The sequence below is a fragment of the Protopterus annectens genome, chromosome 11.part0 (assembly GCF_019279795.1).
Source record: "Protopterus annectens isolate FY-2018-M chromosome 11.part0, PAN1.0, whole genome shotgun sequence".
Taxonomy (NCBI): Eukaryota; Metazoa; Chordata; order Ceratodontiformes; family Protopteridae; genus Protopterus; species Protopterus annectens.
This window is the reverse complement of record NC_056745.1, coordinates 153,089,561-153,106,611: the sequence shown is the minus strand read 5'-3', so window position 1 is coordinate 153,106,611 and position 17,051 is coordinate 153,089,561. Positions and strand designations below refer to the sequence as shown.

Below are 17,051 nucleotides of genomic sequence, written 5' to 3'. Positions count from 1 at the left end.
AATACTGTCAATCATTAGCGGACCGGAGTTCCGCTGTGGCAACTCCAAACCGAGAAAAGCCAAAAGAAGAAGAAGTAGAACACAGAGAGCTAGATAAATCTTTGAATATCTCTTGAAACAGACAGGTAGATAAAACATTGAATATCTCCAGTAACAGTACTCTTTCTTACAAGTACAAGCTAGCAGTAAAACAAAAGTGCCTGCCCATTTCCAGCAATGTGACTTATGTTAATTTAAAAATATACAAATCTCAATGGGAAAAATGTGACTTCACTTGGAATAGAACATACTGCATACATAATTCCCTTATGACTGCATTCTATGGATAAGGCTTATAAAAACTGAATAAAAATGTGTGCACTGTGTTGAAGTTTTTTTTTTTTCATACTTTAACATTTCAGTTCATCTGTGGAAATGCAGCCATCTTAAACTTTATGACTTGCTCACTGGAATTTTAAGAAACAGGAGTAACTTTTAGGGCACTTATAAATTATTGCCTTGCCATTTTTAGTGGTTCCCACAGTCTGAACAGAAGCTGTCATAGGTAGAAATAATTGCATAAGGAAGTCATACATTTATGTAACTGTATAGGATTACTGCAAAACATCATTAAAATGTATAATGTTCCATTAAACAAATGACAACTTTAGACATGCCGTCCAAGTATATTTTTGTTCACTTGCAAGTCAATAAAACTGTATTTTATTTTGTCAGACAGGAAGTAAGAATCAAATGGGGAAACTGTCCAGAAAGGAGAGCCTGTAAGTAAATATTTCATTTACACTGATATAATGATGTTGCTTCTTTCCTAACTTTGCTTGTACTTTTATGGCAATGACATCACTTGCATGGAAAGGTAATATCTACGTATATAACTTACTGAAATGACAGCTATGTTAAGCGTGTGCTTTGGCATATGATGGAAATTTCTTAAACAGAATCCACACAGCTTGAGAGGTACTTATGAACTATAGTTTAGACATGGCAAGATTAACTAAATGTACTTACAAAAGGTCATATTTTTAAGGCAGAGTGGTATGTGATATTGTGAGACAGATTTGCAGTCATGAGGGTGCTGTGTTCCACTTTCTACTGAGCATTTTAAAGGATGATTTTGAACAAAAAAAAAAAAAAAATATATATATATATATATATATATATATATATATATATATATATATAAAAGATCTTTGAAAATGTACAGGTTCTGTAACAATGGTATCAAAGGGGCAAAATCCTGCAAAGTAGATAAAGAGAACTGGCAGTGAGCATTGATAGTGAATTCAGTTTAAGACACTGTTGTTTTAAAAATAAATCTTTATAAAGCACAGTAGTGTTATTGTTGGCCTTAAAATTAGATAATTGAAGTCAGACATTGTTAACCTCTGCTGATCCCTTGTCTCAAAGAGATTTCAGTGTCAGGATACAAATGTAAGTACTTCTTTTCCTTCTTGGCATGTTTCTTCCAGAGTTCCTTCTTAGAATGCTGATTGCATGAATGTACATACACAATAATACAGTTCAACTTCTATTGCTGTTACAAACTCAGGAAACCTGCAGTTCTTGGCAACATAGCAGCAGTAAACCTGCACTGATATCCACCATTGATGAGCTTGCCTTATGTCACAAACCCTACCATCATCTAAAGTTACCTAGTTTGGTCTGATTTCAGTAAATAAATTAACTATGAACAATAAACGCAGAGTACCTTTTGTTGTGTAGCAAAATGTTTTCCTGTCTGCACTGTTTTTTAAAGTAATGTGCATTTGTTAACATAAAGTAATATTCCTACTAGAACTACCCACTGAATACTTAGGTTATTTTATAAAACCCCCAAAAAAGTTGATATGCCCACTTTGCAATGTACTGCTACATGACAAAACTTCCTGTATCTGTCCAATCAGATTCACCACCTTCCCGTTATTGAATCGAGTCATAGAAAATACAAGACAACTGGTCTGTGTAGCCATTGACACCTTGTCTGTATCCACACTAGACCTTACCTTATTTCTCAAGGAGTGACAGGCCAGTCATGGCAGGGGAGAATTTGTAGATACTTAGCCAGCTTTCTAATTCCTTTTTTGAAGGTAGAAAGTGTATGAAATTGTTTAACAGGAGTTCAAGTTCATTAGGCTTTGCATGGTAAATCTGTCTGTCCACCAAGTTTTGATTGCTGAAGCAAGTTTATATCCATTGACTTAGTGTTAGTGGGGCTATTCAATTTGTGGAGGTATAAGAGGTATTGAACTGCTAGATCCCTAATGGCCTGAAAGACAAGAAACAGATCACCCCTAAAGAGTCTTTAGGAAAAATAGGGAAAGGGTTTTCAGTCTCTTCTGGTAGAATTTGTCTTTTAAACCCGTGATGTTATTTAGCTAGCAGCCTCTATGGTTTCTCCAGTTGCTTGATTTTCCTAGTAAGATGCATACCAAATATTGTATTGTATTCAGTAATTGGTGTGATCAATGTGGAGTATACAGCGGTACAAACTTCTTTAATTCTAGACAAAATTCCTTTTACAATCAGCTACACCAGGTAAAAGTATTTCCTAACCACTCTTACAACATGGCAGTCAAAATAAGGAAATTAGCTACCAATGTTCATGGTCTCTAACTTCACTTGTTTGCCAAATGCAGCGATACTGTAATTTTTAACATTTAGTTTTAATCCATTTTTTGGGCATTAGTTGCTGACATGTGAGAGTTCAAATTGGAGATTTTGCATATTAGAATGGGACTTAATGATAACACAGGGATCCTGTCAAACGACTGAACAAACAGATTGTCAAAACCCAAATGGTTGAGACCATATGATTGACAATTCAGTCCATTCAACTATTCTGACTGAGACAGTAGGATCAGGAAATTTACCCTTTTCCTCCACTCTAGTGTAATCCCCGAGTTGGTATATATAATTAGCAGGGTGTGTTGGGGGGCTGCATGGAGGATTGTCCCCCCTGCAAAAGCATTTTATTCTGTTGTATGTGGATTTTTTTGTGTTTAATTATTTTTTCAACAGAATAAATTGTTGATTATATAGTTCAATCATGGGTTTCGACCATCTGTCTGTTCGAGCATTTGACATAGATCCCATTAACACCTACTTTAAAGTCATCTGCAAACATAGTTAGCCAGTGATCACCATTTATAATCTGCAGAACTATGAACTAGATGACGAATAAAAGAGGACCCACCAAGATGCCCTGAGGAGCAGCATTGATTACTTTCCTGTTGTCTGAGGACCCACCTACCACTCTGACTACATGGGTTTTTGTCTCTAAAGCAATATGCTATCTATCTGGCTGTTTATTGATAAATTCAAATGTCATTTAACTTGTTTTTTATGTTAGCCTGTGGTATGGTATTGGCTACTGTCCCTAGGTCAAGGTATGCTGTATGGACAGTATGAACATTATCTGTAGTTTGTCTTGTTTTCTCAAAGATGTTCACCAGATTCATTAGACAGAATCCACCCTTAACAAAGCTGTACTGCTGATGGTCAAGCCCTATAAGATTTTTTATATCAGTTCAGTTATGATCTGTTCCAGTGCTTTGCAGATGAGACCCTACTTCTCAACCTCTTAGCACACAAAATCTCAAAGCCATACATAATGGGGGGCAAAGTCCTAAAACTAGGAACAAATTTTACATATTGCTCTCAGAAAGTTGCTTGAATAAAAGGTATTGTGTTATCATGCATTTTCTGAAGGATATGAAATCTGAAACCCAAACACCTGTCATTGAATTCAGGGGGGGGGGGGGTAGTTCCACTAGCGCATGCTTTGTAATTTTTAGCAGGCATCCAGATATATTATGATATACCATGGTGGATGATTTTTTTTTAATTTGCAGAGAATTTTTAGCAAGTGATCTTTGGTTATAAAGATGGATTTGGATTTTTTGAGATCAATGAACTTCATAGTTATTTTGCGGTGGAATTTGCACTGGATTTGTTAGGTAGAATGCTGGTGATATTCACTGGTTCCAAGTTAGTAGTGTCTTTTTGAATAAGTTCTGAGCAATGTTCAGTTTAATTCCTTAGGTTTTCTGATGCATCTAAAAAGGATTTGTAATTATCTTCAACTACTGGTACTAGTTTAACTTCATGGGAGACCTTTGTTTTCCTGATGATGGCTTTTAGTCCTTCAATAATTTATTAATAGTAACTTTGATTTGGTAGCCTTTTGTTTTACTATATATTTTAAGAAACATTTTTTCTTTTATTGTATTTTTTATTTATGTAAGTAGACCAGCAGTTTACTTTTAAACTTGCTATTTTGTTTCTATTTGATGGGGGATTACCAAGTGACTACATTTATCCAGATCAGCACAGAATATGTTTGCATAGCTATTTTCTATATCAATATCACGGATAAGACAGTTAAACTTGAATTATGAGGCCTCATCATAGAAATGTAGAAGTTTGTTGCATTTGAAGTCTTTGAATATTGCGGTTTGCATGTTTTTGAGGGAAAAGGTTACCAGTTTGTGAAAAGATTTGGCTGGGGAAGTCAGTAGTAGAAGAATAGTGCTTGTTGATGCCAAATTTGTAAAGACCAAGTCAGGAATCTTTTGTCTTTTAGTGGGTTCTTTGGTCCAAGGTGTTTTTGTTTATGAAATCAAGGTACTTTTGTCATAACATACAATTTGGGAATTTTTGTTATAACTTACAACTTGGATGTTGTTATGCTGGTTTAGTCAAAGACAGCATCAAAGCCAAAGTAAACTTTATTGTTGATCAGATAATACACAGCAGTGCAAGCTGAACCAAATTACATTGCTTTGGTCCCCGTTCAAGACATAACAATGAACATATAGTTTGAGTGACAGTAAAACTAATGCACACAGAGTAAAAATTAAAATATAAACAATACAATAAATTACCACAATTGGAGAGGAAAACATATTGACAATATTATACTAGTAGGTATTGCAAAGAATATGACTTCATTTTGATTGCTTAGATATTGCACTTCATCAGCTGTAGTATGATATATTCTGATGTTTATATTGCACATGTGGTGTGGTGACTATTGCACATTCAGGAAGTAATCGTGTAAGAAATCAGGCTAACTGTACCAGTTATTGAACAATTTGCCAAAGTGGTTACTATAGCTGATACTTCACAGCAAGTGGCATATTGATCTGTTTATTGATGGGTAGTTAAAGTTTCCTCTGATAATGGAATTTCTGCTTATTGGAAGATAATCTAGTATTCTTAGGAACCTAACATAGATTTCTGGGAACATAAATGGGGTTCTGTAACATGCTATGATCTGCTATCTGGTCCTGTTTATCATGATATTGAACTCAATTACTTCTGTTTTGGAGTCCTGTGGATCAGCCTTGGGGTAATGTGGCCTTTAACAAATATGAATTGTCCACCACAGTTACCTTTGGTTCTAAAGTGATGATAGGTGCAAAACCATGGCAGACAGGGAATGCTTCCTGCCCTTTTAAGAACCATTTCTGTTATAACACACACATTTATGTATTCCCAATGTTGTAGGGCTTCTAGATCAGCAATTCATTATTTAGACTCGAAGAGTTGTCTGGAGTGACCTTGAAGTGATCTGGTGCTTGATTTGTTTAGTTTGCTAGTTGAGGAGATCCATTAATGAAACTCTGCTTGAAAAGGCACTATAGGGGGCAGTAAGGACTGTAGCCAGTATGCCGAAGCCCTGGAATGGGAGATGCAAAGTATCCCTAGCACAGCAGGCAGAGTTATCTAGTATCTCCTTGCATGCTGATGCATACTTGGATCCCCTTAAAATGATACCAGCTGTGTAGAAAAGTGTCAAAAACAATCATTTTTCTCTGTACTTTGTCATCATCCATGTAGAAGAAAGGATTATGTTCAAAATCAAGGTCTTACCTGCAGTTGTGACATATTGAGAGCTCTGTCATGTCTGTCTGTGTATCCCTCAGGTTTATGAGTGCGAGGACATTTACACCCAGATAGACTGCCATCCAGTCATAATCGTATGTATTAAGCAGTGCTGTAGGGAATTATTTTTCCTTCCCTTGTAGTCATTTATATATATTAATTGTCTAGCTGATATATTTATGAACATTTTCTGAGTTTAACAGGTAGGTCATGTGAACAATATACACTAAGGAGCAGTGGATTATGCTTTACTGAATCAGAATGAAGAAATGTAATCCTAAGGTTAAAGACTGAAGAGTTAAATGTTGCTGGATTAATAAAATGAAGACTTATCCTCTCCTCTTCATTATATGTTACGGTAATACATGGATTGTACTAGTTATATAACAAGATCAGACAGACGACAGATTTGTTGCACTGTCTTGCTTACTTTATATGTTATGTTGCCTAAAAAAGCAGTACAGCCCTACAAAACTATAAACAAGCTAAAGATGATGCAGACCCCTCAATAGTATGCAAATGGAGGTGCAGATATAAACAGGAGTGTGCTCACACCTGTTTTACATTATATATACTGAAACAGTCAGATGTACCGTTTATTCTACTATTTAGAAATGACAATGGAAACAGAGTTGTTAATCAAAAGCAAGTTATGAAGAATAATCGAATCATGATTTTTCAATATTTATGCTCTAGTCAAAAAAGTCTCATAAATTGTGAACATCGGTGTACTGTAAAGAATAATAGCTAACATAATTATCACAAAATTATACTTCTTGGATATATATATATATATATATATATATATATATATATATATATATATATATATATATATATATGGGTCTACTTTGTTTAGTTGAATCTCATTTCACTGAATTTCATTTCACCTCATCCACTTCACTGAAAACTCAAATTACTGAATGCTCATTTCACTGAATCTCATTTCACTGATCTACAGTTAGTATATATATATATATATATATATATATATATATATATATATATATATATATATATATACATATATAAAACACTGTGTAGAGTACTGCAAGGCAAGTAAAAGGTATATGCCCTTTTCCCCACTGTAGTGCCATCCTGGAGTTAGTATATATATATATATATATATATATATAAAATGTTAGGGGGTGTGGGGGGGCACAGCCATACATTGAGTACATATTGGAGAGAGTTAGTTATTGGTGTTGCAACTATGCATGTTTATTGCTTAAAATGTATTGTTTTGATGGTTTTGGTAAAATATAATATAAAACAAACAACGTATATATATATATATATATATATATATATATATATATATATGTATATATATATATATATATATATATATATATATATATATATATATATATATATATATATATATATATATATATATATATATATATATATATATATATATATATACACACACATATATATATATATATATATATATATATATATATATATATATATATAAATTAATATGGCCTCTTGAACTTTTATTAATTCATTCATACTTCTTGAAGCATATTTTTCTCACCAGCATTTATCTTATAAAAATGAGCCTGTGGCACACAGAGTTTATGATCTCATAATCTGCATCAGTTCTTCCAATTATATTTGAATGTATCACTTTAAATGTACACAATTGGCAACAAGTTATATATGACGTGGTACAGATCTGAAGGCCATATCATAAATGTGTATTATTGCTTTGGAGAAACACTTGCAACACTAAAATAAGCCTTGTATGGTACAGCTGAATGTCAGAGTTGTAACCACTGGCTTCCTGCCTTTTTATCAACCAAAACCTGAGCCCACTGATTTTCAATGCAAACTTGCCAACAGAACTAAAACTTGATCAAGATTATTTTTCACACACACACACACACACACACACACACACACACACACACACACACACACACACACACACACACACACACACATAAACACTCTACTATTTTAAAGGAGAAGTAGCATTTCTCAGCAGTGACTCCATCAATTCTGTATATATTATTTTAAGATGTTTTTACATTTTATTTATGATAATAATTTTAGTATTATAATTACTGAAAAAATAAATATATTGTAAGAAAGGAGACAAACAGAAGGTGCTTAATAGAATAATCCATTTCGTTACAGAATATACCATTTTTTCTGATATCTTAGCTGCTCTTTTAATGAAACATTGGCATTGTTTAAATCGTGATTCTAAATTAAGTGACTATGTAAGGATAAATGTATTTTACAAGAGAGGTAGAGATTTGGAAAACATGTGAATTCATGTTTATTTTGTGAGGAATACAATCACTACAGACCATGTTACCATTTTAAATGGGACATCCATGTGGCTCATGTAATACATGTGCATTTGTGACTAATAAAGTTAACATTATTAATGGCAAGAGATTTGTGTTTAGACGTTATTGCTCATTTAGTACAAGTGAGATAACTTATTTCACTTCTTGCTATTGTGGATTAGCTTATATTGACCAGACAGAGGGTCAATTTACAAAAAATGTCTTCAAGAACATATTAATAGAATATTAAGAAAAAAAAGGAAAATCCTGTACAGCATATAACTTATATTTAGCCCACTCCTGGAACTCTATCCCCAATATCCCTTACAAATGCAAACAACCTTTCCAGTTTCAAAACCAATTTGAATCAAAAATCTGTGCCTGTACCTGAACATCCTCAAAACAGATGCATGACCACCAACTTACTATAACTATGCCTTTCTCACTCTGAAGCACTAACACCTCTGTGTTTTAGCAGGTAGTAATACCTTAACATCAAAAGTAGTTTACACTTTAAAGATAGCATACTACTAGTCTACGCTCTTCTATCTCTTCAGCCAACACTTTATACTCTTTCCTGTCTTGTGTCTTTCCATAACATTTTCATCTTTCTCTAATACTAACTCTCTCTCCTATATTACTCTATCTGTTTTGGCAGCAGAATACTCTGTTATTTCTCATATCCATACATTATTAGAAATATATCCAATTTTTTGAATAACCATATATTAGTTTACCTAACATAGGCTGTCCACTTCTTTAAAGTGCTTGCTACTTGCAGTACATACTGTATTCTTGATCAAAGTTTATCCTAGTAATATTCTGTAAATGTATTTCAAACTGTTGAGGGGTCTTATCCTCTGTATGCAAGGTGCACCCAATCTATTTTAAAGTGTTGTATCTGTTGTGGGACTTTTCTCAACTTCCAGAATTTTTAGGGATTATGATGTTATGAGTTTAAGATATTTATTTTATGATAGGAGCTTGACTGTTATGAATCTGTTACCAGCTATGCATATTTGTGTAGATTCCATTCTGTATATTTACCAGAAAATGTGCTGAAAGTAAACTAATTCATCACAATCAAGGAACAAAACCCTAAAACAAATCGGACAGTCATGTATTTTGCAGGATGAAAATCCTTCTGTATCCATCCCCATGGATGACATTTCTCTGACACCTCCTTACTTAAATATAATGACACAATCATGGAGAAAAGAAAAACACACACAAATGCAGTCTCATAGTTCAAATATAATAATGAAAAACATAGGGAAACTTAACATCAAGGAATATGACTGGGAAGTTAGTGATCAACAAATTATATGATGTGCGTGAGGCCCACTAAAAACAATTTGTTATTTTCAAGAACAACCAGGATGCCTTGGTTTAACCTGACTTAGTATCAGTACACATTAATGAGCTACCATGAGTGTCAGATACCCATTAGATAAGACACTAAGGCTTAAAATTCGGATGATTGTTTCCATTAAAAGTTACTGCTGGTACAGTTTATATGTGTGTGACAGCACTAATTCTTTTTTTAGATGATTTCTCCCTCATTAAACTTGTGCCATTGCTGGTTGGGAGCTGGCATAATGGTTAATCCACTTACCTTATAGACAAAAGGTGCAAGGTTTGATTCTTACCAAGGTAAATTGGATGTTTAAAATAATCAACAAAGGCAGCTAGCTTAATAGTTGCCTACGAACCTTTTGAGTTGGCATATGCAAATTTGTGAGTATGAGGGGTTTTCCCTCTACCACATCAGTGGTATCTTTCACACTTCAAAAGAAACATTACAATTTAATTTTTTTGTGGCATTAGTTTTTTAAACTTATAGATCATTTGGTTTTAAGTATTCAGATTTTAGTAGTGCACCCAAGTTGATATGCTTAAGGGGCATGCATTATGCAGTATAAGGTGTTGAGAATCACATATCTATATCATTTAGCTGTTATGTAGCTCAACACCTTAACTGACTCTGATAGCCTATAATGCCATATGAAAATTAAATGCAATGATGTGTTCGTGTGCCTCGTCTTACAGTCCAAGGTATGAGTTGTTCCATTACCATGTGACTCTGAGCATATTATAGAACAAGGCAGTGTTTCGAGAAGCCTTTACCTAGTGCTTTAACTAGTCAGTAAGTGAATCCAAATAAAGAATAAATGCACCATAAAAATCTTGGTCAATAGTTGTAATTTATATTGCTGACTGTATTATGTATTCTAATACAGCATACTCAGTAAAGTATATTTTGGCTTCACTACAAAAACATAACATAATTATGACATGTTGCAGGACACTTTTGTCAAAACTGTTTAAAAATAGTCTGGCAAAAGTCAGGTTGCCAGGTGTCACAGCAATCTTTTTATAAGTGAATGGTTGCATTTCAAATAAGCATATGAGAATCAGAACAACCACTATTATTTTGAAGAGGGAAAATAATTTTTATTTCAAGAACAAGGTATACTGGCAGACAAAAATTGCCACTCCTAGGGTCCCATTCACTTTGTTGCTTTTTATATCACTGTGTCACTAACAATCACACTAAAGAACTACAGGAGGGCATAGCATTTTCCCAAAGTATTTTATATTTAAATACCTTCTTATTTGAAACTGCTTTGTGCCTGTGTTTTTCAGTCCTTCACAGTGATTATGTGTACTTTTTAACAGTAAAAATGATTAAGTCTTTGTCAAATAAAGATAGGCTAAAATACAATTGGCTAGATTGCACTAGTCAGATATGAACCCGTTGCTTTGATTCATGGTGCTTCAACAGAGTCTTTAGGCAATAAGTGTTAAATAGATTGAAAATCACAATTAGGTCACAGATTATCTGTGTTCTAAACTTTATTTGGCTGATAACCATTTAACATCGAAACTGCTTTTTGATTCACAATTCTGTAAACTCTTAATATATTATTTTTTTTCTGATATGAATGAAAATAATGCCCACGCACGAAGACAGGGATCTTTGCTTATGCTAAACTCCATGTATCATTCCATTTTCAGAATTACTGCATGTTTGCATTATTGATAAAAAAATCACATCTGCTAAGACATGTTACATATATTAAAGTATTGAGGGAAAGATGTGAGGTGTAGTCACTGTCCTTCTTAAGCAATAGATTTTTGTAATCTATACAAAATACGATTAATCAGGACTCCAATGATGAATATTGTTTTATCTGCTTTAGAATCTGTTTATCGATTTTTGCAAAAATAAAAATAAAAAAATCTGTAATATCTAACCAGTACTAAAACTATCAGCCTGCAAGTTTATGTTCTGCAAAGGAACAGGCATTTTGTAAGAAATACTGCAAAATATCCATTAATACCTGGAAATTAATATTTCTGCATCTGTATAAAATGACAGCGTTGGATATTGTGTATATATTGGTGTTCATAATGGGGCATCTTTAATTCACCTACACATAGGTTTAATGTGGTATCTGTTGTCAGTCACTAATATTTTGTTCTGCATTATGCAAATGCCAGCTGCTTTCCTGACTTTGGAGGTGGATGCTATCCCAGAGCATTGGCATGGTTACTGTTGCCATAGAAATCACTTGTTTGATAGCAGTGTATTCAGTAAAATCTGCATAGCTCTGAGTGGGAAGAATCAGAACATTTTCAGTATCACAATAGCAGGACTGCCTATTACATCTATCTATCTATATATATATATATATATATATATATGTATGTATGTATGTATATATATATATATATATATATATAGAGAGAGAGAGAGAGAGAGACAGTTTACTGTTATATGTTGCTAGAGTTTAATTATGGCTGAGTGTTACACAGACAAGCTAAACAGAAAATTAACTAGTAAACCAAAACTCAGTAGAGAAACTGACAAAAACAGGCAAGTACATAAAAAATGCAGAACTACAGAAAGACTTGAATCAAATTGGTCTTCTCTAAAAATGAACCATAGGCCCAAAGGTATCTACCAAAGTAAAAGCATGCAATAAATAAATAGAAACCTATGTAACTATATAGACTGAACTGGAACAAAATTATTTAGATAGATTTAGATTTTAGATACTGCATGCATTAATAAAGGAATGGTGTTCCTTAGGTAGCATCACTGATGTTTCCTGATAATTTCTTATTAGCAGGAGAGAGAGAAATATATATTTCTGTGTTTGGAACACAACTAGGGTGCTTGGAAATTTGAAAAAGTGTAGCAGCATTCCTAACTAAGCCATGCACCCTACCATAAATTCAAAGATGTTAGATAATAAAATATGTTTTCTCTGGCAAATCTCTGAAAATTAAACTCACTAAACAATGACAGGTATTTGAGTTTCAGACTTCATAAAATTCAGCCTAAACCTGTTACTCTATAGCAACTTTCTGTCTTTATAACAGCAATACCTGTCCCCGATTTTTGGTCTTGGTTCCCATCATATTTTTGCTTTGTCAGTGTGAGTGTGTGTGTGTGTGTGTCTGTGTGTGTGTGTGTGTGTGTGTGTGTGTGTGTGTGTGTGTGTGTGTGTGTGAGTGTGTGCGTGTGTGTGTGTATCTATATCTACATTGTGTGTACACACATTTCTTTGTGTGTGTGTGTGTGTGTGTGGTGTGTATGCGTGCATGTACACATCTAAGTGCATATGTCTGTGTGCTTTGCATATGTGAGTGTGCGTGTGTATGTGTGTGTGTGTGTGTGTGTGTGTGTGTGTGTGTGTGTGTGTGTGTGTGTGTGTGTGTGTACATGTACGTCTGTGTATTTATATGAAATATTGAGGATTCTACTCTATATGCACAAAAGTGTTTTCATAAGATCATGAATGGATATTTTTCTGAAATTAGTATTTTATTTTGGGCGCAAGCCCATATAGCGGCAATGCTCCCATTTATAATATCCTGCAATACTATATTTTCATTTATTACAACTCAGACCCTGCAAACTGGCCTTGCTAAGGTGAGTGATTTTGGTCTGACTTGGGAGATAATTCCTTGATATTTCAATTACTATACCCTAGACCCCATAACCTGGCTTTGCAAAGGTAAGCCGTTTTGGTCTGATTGGTGCAATAATTTTACTAAGTGCAACTGAAATAGCTAATGCCATTTGAAAATCAGTACCAGTATTCATGACTAAAGATTAGTTCTGCCTTGCTGTCAATTTTAAATGAAGATGAGGACATCAGTTTAATGAACTGTTTATTTGCATTTATGTTTAAGATATTTGCATGGATGTTAAGAGAAACACTAGCCATATAGGAGATACTTCCAGGTTTGGCAGGATTGCATTGTTTCTAGTGAATGTATTTCCATAAACCCTGCATTTGGCTATTAATTTTACAGTTATTAATAAGTTGTGCTTATTAATATCTTGCTGTCAGGGGGACGGGGAGGTACAAGCTTGGATTATTACAGCAAAGTTGCTTAGTTGTATATGATAGATATGAAATAGGTTTGCTGTGTAGCAAGTTAACTATAGTGTTTTTCTATATGAAGATTGAGTAACATTATAATATTGCAGTTGTAATTAGACAGACATAATATCAGAGTACCGGGGTGAGAATTTTATTCTCCCACATGTGTGCCATTTTTCAGTCTTACTTAAAAATCTTCAGACATTCAATCTGTGGGCTATAACCCTGTTGTGGGAGTAAGTGTCAGATGATGCTATAAGATGACTGTGGGGAGTTGAGAGGATGAACATTTAAACACTTGAGCTCTCAGTAATTAATTTCCCACACAGTCTTAAAGGCATATGAGGACTATGTTTTACCCTATGGAAATTTAATATGATTGTCATTTGAAACAGCCTCCACATTATGCATTCATTACAGGGTTTTGGATATGTGACACATCCGTATTTTAAGAGAGTTGGAAAAGAGCTGAAAACGAATATGATGATGAAATATCTGGTTGTCCTTTAACTTCAGAGTGAAGATTTGGCATAGACTTGGCAATTAGTGGACTTTGCAGGAGCATGAAATTGCACCTTTAGCATGTACCCCTTTTGTATACCTAAAGTGCATGTGCTTGTATTGTTTCATGAAAAATGACATGCATTGCCACAGCATGAGAGCATCCAGGTTCTGCCGTACAGCTTATATGCATACAAGAAAAACAAATAGAATCTAATGTGACTTCTACATATTTGCACAGTTGAAGTTGCTTAACTGTTTACTGATCTCTTTTCCTTACAGGTGTAAATCAAATAAACTGCAGTTTTGCTTCACTTTTTAACACAGGAATTAAAACAAATATGCATACACTTATATATAATGTTGTTAGAACCTTTGAACACCCAAGATTCCCAGGCTTGAAATTTTAATTTCTTTAAATGAATACCTGCAACTCAAATATAATAGTAGAAGATTGGAACAGAAATTTCTTCTTTCTCTTGCAACCTCTCTTTTTAGAAAATAAAGATAAAGATAAATATGTAAGTTTATTATAAATTTACAATATTATGCTTGTTAGACAGATGAAATAAATTACTATAATTCAGTGAATTCTGGAAGTGATTCATATATGCATGAAAAACAACATCTGCACCCAGACCTAATTTGTCTCCAGGAAATTAATCTTTCAGGTTTGTAGCATGTTTCACTGTCCCAGTCTGATGTGTTTACTTTTTCTTCTTTTATAATGGTTGGTGTTGTGGGTAGCACACCTTTGGGTGCACTTCCTAGAACTTAGTTCAATGCCTCCAGAACAGCATTCTTGACCAGATCCGTTATAGTTTTAAGAGATAATAGATACAATTTTATTAGCATTTAATTATATCTGACATCTGTTCTACAAGAAGAGGCATCAGATTATTACCTGTAGCAAAAGTGCTAAAGGAAGCAATAGTAGGGCACTCATTTCGTAGACTTAGGCTTCCTTAAATGTAGCTCTGAAGCCTTTGGCTAGCTTACTAATGACTATATTAACACTACATAGAATAGTAGACAAATACTTTCACCAGGGAGCAGTAAACCTCTTTGAAGATGACAGTTGGATTGCCATTTCTGTCATCTCTTGGCTCCTGTCTAGTTTGTCATAGTAGTATAATGCAAGACTTGTAGAAACATTCTGAGCTAAAAATTCAAAAGGTGAAGATAAGTCACAGGCTTTGATTGAGGCCTTACCCTTCCACCAAAAAAATGGATATCAAATTTCTCAGCTAATTGTTCAGTCACTAGCATTACATATCGATGCATTAACATTTTCTCCAAACATAGTGATACTACCAAAAGAATAACCCATTTTTCTAGAAGGTACTATTGAACAGCACACGACATTGGCTTCACAGGATGCAAACTGCTTCCCATAGGTCGACCTTAATGAAAATAATTTTATTGCCTACTGTCTTGTCTCCATTGGTGCCTCTGTGGTAATTCCAGCTATCATATTCCTCAGCAGATGAAAACAAATAATGTTTAAAGCTTTTTTTGCCCACTGGATGAGCCAAGAAAAAGTTGAAACTTCTATCAAGAACTTGTTGAAGTAGCAGGTTCCCTGGAATAACCAATTACTGAACTGCATTTTATATCTGATGGTTATAGTGCACTGCAGATTTTTCTCTGTGGATGTCTATAAGGTAAACACCTGATAAAACATGGAATTTGATGTGCTATATTATAGTTACATTTTATTGAAAAGTATCATTTCTTATGAACTTACAGTATTATGCAAGCTCCAACTAGCTTCAAAAGTTATAAATCAGTACTAAGCTTATTTTGTGCTAATCCAAGATGGGACAGTTAGAATGCATTGATACTTGTGAAGAATTTAAACTTAAAGAAGTTTATTGGAACTATTACTTCTCTTTATATTCTGCATGTGAATAAGAGGCTGCCGTGGTTAAAAAATGGAAACATTGGGAACAGAAGGGACTACACCATGCTAGGTACAAAATAAAGGAGCAGAAGACCTTTGCATTCTAGAAAGTCCAGTCATCATTTAATCTTAAGGCACGAGTAATCCATGCTAAAGAGAAAAAAGTTTAAAAGTTTAACCTGAGAAGAGAGTTTTACTCCCACATTTCTTGTAGATCTTTCGGAATCTATATTACATAAGAAAGACTCCATGTACATGAAGTTATCCATATTCTACCTGACAAAGAATATTTGACTACGGAGAGCACAGTATGTTTCAGACAAGTGTCCCTTTCTGCTAGCCCTGACCATTGCCACCACCTCATGTGCCTTGCTAATGTTTACATAACATAGATTTTGTTTTCATTTTCATTACTGTCTAGTTATCTGAAAAAATGTTTCCTGGACAGAGGCAACAATGTTGTTGATGCCGTTCTGACATGCTGAATACCTGGATACATGCTTTTCACTCAACAAATCTCTACATGAATGTGGATAAAACAAAAACACAATACAATCAGAAACACTAGAAATTTACTATAACCATGAACCCAAATTAGTGTTAACTGCAGTTTGTGATTTCCATAACTCTCTGGCATTTTGCACTTTTTTTTAGTTTTGTTTCATTGACATATTTTTGTCACCTGTCTCTCCTACAGTCCCTTCAGGAAGAGACAGAGCAAGGTTAGGACATACCCTGTGCTCACTGTCCATTACGGTTTGGTCAGGTGGTGCAATGGAGAGAAATTCTGATTTAGAAAAATGGTACAGACTCACTGAGAAACACCTCATTAGTAGCTTTTTACCATGTCGCTGAATCAAATTCTGTGGTGTCAAACCTGACCACAATGAAGTTCTCCATAACAGCCAATGAATATCATTAGTAAAGTCACCCCAACACTTACCCAGATACCAGCTTACACACTCCAACTCACACACATCCAGACTCAGAATCACTCACCTTTCCCCCAAAGTGAGAACACCCAGGCAAACACATGCATGCACATGTGTACAA

General features: G+C 34.2%; 1 protein-coding gene across 2 annotated transcripts in view; it reads left to right on the top strand.

Moving 5' to 3' along the window:
• LOC122815225 (potassium voltage-gated channel subfamily A member 1-like) overlaps nt 1-17,051 on the top strand; it is a 533,178-nt gene that overhangs the window by 184,837 nt on the left and 331,290 nt on the right. Inside the window, exons 2-3 of one of the 2 annotated variants that reach the window (XM_044087552.1) lie at nt 715-761; nt 1,408-1,431. The gene's annotated coding sequence lies outside the window, so the exon portion shown is untranslated. The remainder of the gene's footprint in view (nt 1-714; nt 762-1,407; nt 1,432-17,051) is intronic. The other variant, XM_044087551.1, reaches the window with a different exon arrangement.